The sequence below is a fragment of the Drosophila arizonae genome, chromosome X, assembly GCF_054131065.1.
Source record: "Drosophila arizonae isolate 15081-1271.41 chromosome X, UAZ_ARI_1.0, whole genome shotgun sequence".
Taxonomy (NCBI): domain Eukaryota; kingdom Metazoa; phylum Arthropoda; class Insecta; order Diptera; family Drosophilidae; genus Drosophila; species Drosophila arizonae.
In genome coordinates this window covers 6154900-6158383 of record NC_142927.1, presented here as the reverse complement: position 1 = coordinate 6158383, position 3484 = coordinate 6154900, and the positions used below count along the sequence as shown (strand labels likewise).

General features: G+C 52.2%; 1 pseudogene; it reads right to left on the bottom strand.

Moving 5' to 3' along the window:
* Positions 1 to 826: 826 nt before the first annotated feature.
* On the bottom strand, positions 827 to 2941 carry LOC108620070 (T-complex protein 1 subunit alpha pseudogene; annotated as a pseudogene).
* Positions 2942 to 3484: the final 543 nt, after the last annotated feature.

Below are 3484 nucleotides of genomic sequence, written 5' to 3'. Positions count from 1 at the left end.
AAATGGAACGAAGAAATATTTGTAATGTCGTAATGCGGTTTTTATGTGTATAGGATTCGACATTTTACAATTCTCTAGCTAGATTGTGCTAGACAGAGTTCGTTCAGATGGACAGACAGACAGATGGACAGATGAGTTGCTTATACGGCCGGGCGGACAGACGGATAAATGGAGAGACTAACAAATAAGCAGAGAGTGGAGCAGACGTACAAACAGACGGAAGGTTGACGGACGGACGGACGTAAGAATGGACAGACGGACAAAGAAGCAGACAGTGGAGCAGACGGACGAACAGATGGACGAACAGAATGACGGATGGATGAATAAAGAGGCGGACAAATAAGCAGATGGACGGTTAGATGGACAGGACGACGAACTAACATACAATTGGAGAGACATAGATCGACGGGTAGATGGTCAGACGGACGGAAGGATAGCTGAAAGGATAGAAGAACGGATAGACGGCAGGATAAACGAACGAACAGACCGACGGATAGACTAGAGGAGAGACGGACGTATAGACCGACGGACAGACAGACATAGCTACATAGACACAGCTCCTCGCCCCACTCAAGACTATGCAGTAGAATCCGCTTATTACGATGATCCCTTGAGCGTCGCTTTTACCATATACATACATACATATATACGTTTGCCAGCGGGTTAGAATTTTCGTCGCAATAACCGTAGGAACGTTATAAGCGGAGTCGTTATTACCCGATTCCAATATATATATTTTATGCAGTCTGCCACGCCTCATTTTGCCTGTTTCACACATTATCCCAGAGCCCGTAGCCTCACCCTAAATAAAAGAATTGGGTTTTGCTCTCAGATGTGCCGATGCTTTATTTTCGATGCATTTCACATGAACGAATTTACATATTGCATGTAGCAGAAGGGAATGAACAGTTAAATTGCTTACAGGGTTATATGGTAAATGTGAGGCACATAAGTATCGAGTGTGTATGGGTGTGTGTGTGTGTTGTCGTAGGATCTTGTTGATTAAGAGTGAGTGTGCTTAGGCAAGTGGATGAGGTGAAAGGGTGACGGGTATCTAGCCGTCCAGCTCGCCAGCGGCGCAGGCATCGTCATAGGTCTTGGTGCTCTTCTCCTCGGGATTGAGCTTGATCATGTCGTCGATGCGCAATATGGTGATTGCAGCCTCTGTGGCGAACTTCAGGGACTTGATCTTGGAAATGGCCGGCTCCAGTACGCCGGCCTTTTTGTTGTCGCGCACGACACCGTCAGTCAGGTTCAGGCCCACCCACTTGAGATGGCCATAGGTGGAATTGGTTTGGCTCGAGTTGTGGTAGGCGCGCAGCTTGGCGACCAGCTCGGTGGCATCCTGGGCGGCATTCATGGCCAACGTCTTGGGGATGACCAGCATCGACTTGGCGAACTCGGCTATGGCCAGCTGCTCGCGCGACGACAGCGATGTGGCAAAGTTCTCCAGGTAGATGGAGAGAGCGGCCTCTATGCAGCCGCCGCCAGCGACAACCTTCTTGCTCTCGAGCACACGCTTCACCACGCTGAGGGCATCGTGCACGGAGCGCTCCATTTCGTCGCAGTAGGAGTCGGTGGGGCCGCGCAGTAAGATGGAGACGGCCGTGCGTGCCTTGGGGCCCTTGATGAAGATCAGATCGTCATCGCAGACGTGCTCCTCGACCACCTCGGCTGCTTCGCCCATCATGGAGGCATCGAAGCTCTCCTCGCCGTCCAAGTTGGTCAGCGAGGTCAGGAAGGCGGCACCCGTTGCCTTGGCAATGACCATCAGATCGTTCTTCTTGACGCGACGCACCGCCATGGCGCCGGCCTCCACGAAATACTTCATGCAGAGATCATCGACGCCGCCGCTGCAGAGGACGACATTGACGCCGGTGCTGAGAATCATGCCGATGCGCTCCTTGGTGATGTCCAGCTCACGGGCGCGAATGGCCTTCAGCTTGTCGGGATCGTTGATCAGGACCTGGACGTGTACCTTCATCTTGGTCTTCTGCAGCCCAAAGTCCAGGCATGCGATTTTCGCATTGACCACCCTCTTGGGCATCTGCTGGGAGGCAAGGGTGCAGTTCAGGGCATACCCCTTCAGCATCATCGATTCACGGGCCGACTTGCCGTGGGCCTTCAGCACATTTATCGAGCTGATGGCATAGCTCGGCGCTGCCTTGGCATCGCCAAACCGGACGGCCTGCACGGCATCCACGACCATGTTGGCAAAGAAGTCAGCATCGGCGCCAATGATCTTGGAGCCGATCGCGGTACGGGCAATGCTGACCACTGAGTCGCGGGTCAGCGACTCCACGGGCACAGTCAGATGCTCGGATATGTATTTGCAGGCCTCCTTGCAGGCGATGCGATAGCCCGATATGATCGATGTCGGATGAATGTTCTGCTTAACCAGCTCATCGGCATTCTGCAGCAATTCGGCGGCCAGTATAACCACGGACGTGGTGCCGTCGCCCACCTCCGCGTCCTGCAGCTGGGCCAGCTCGACCAGCACCTTGGCCGCCGGATGCTCCACCTCGAGCAGGCGCAGAATAGTGGCGCCATCGTTGGTAATCGTCACATCCCCAATATCGTCCACTAGCATCTTGTCCAGCCCAACCGGCCCCAGCGAACTCTTCACGATATTCGCTATGGCCAGTGCGGCCGTCACGTTCTGAGTGCGCACCGATTTGCCGGACTGGCGTGTGCCGTCGATGGACAAGGGGCTCGATAAAACCGACATAGTTCGTTTGAAGAAAATAATTCGAATGAAGAAAAAAAAAGAAAAAATCACAGAAAAAAAATGAAAATAGTTTTTTATAAAATTGTACTTTTTTTTTGAGAAATTTAACCCGTACTGCTCGCTGCTGCGTCCAGTGAGAAGTGAGAAAAACGAGGACAGAAAATTATGACATGAAATTCCTTTTGAAATTTGCTCATGAATCTCGCCTACTTAAATCGAGCGAGAGTTGCCGGGCCGAGCCTGGCCTGCTCAGGTCTCGCCTGGCATTTGTTTACAATTAACCAAAAGGCGTGCCAATGGGCGTTGCATGGGCGTGGCACTGCCCACAATACGCTTAATGAATTCGCGCATTAACAACGCGGCGTCGCTTTACGGCCGTTGCCGTTGTTCGACGCGCTAATGGCAAAAACAATAAATTTTCAACGTACCGGGTGGGGGGAGGGGAAGGGGAAGGGGGAGAGGGAAACACACACACACACAGATATATATATATGTATACGCCTCGCAGCTGATGCATCCTTACCCAATGCCGTTGATATCCTTTTGATCCCTTTTTTGTAAATGACTTTCAGCATTTAAAATGCGGCAAAATGAATTGGCGGCAATTCCCCGAACAGCGTGCGCCTGCGGCCAGGATCGACAGCGGCTGGATCGGGCAGCGGGCGGTGGACAGCGGGCGGCGGGCGGCGGGTCAGAACGCTTTAGTTTAATTAACAACAACTACAGCAACTACAACCAGAAAGAAAGAAACGGAAG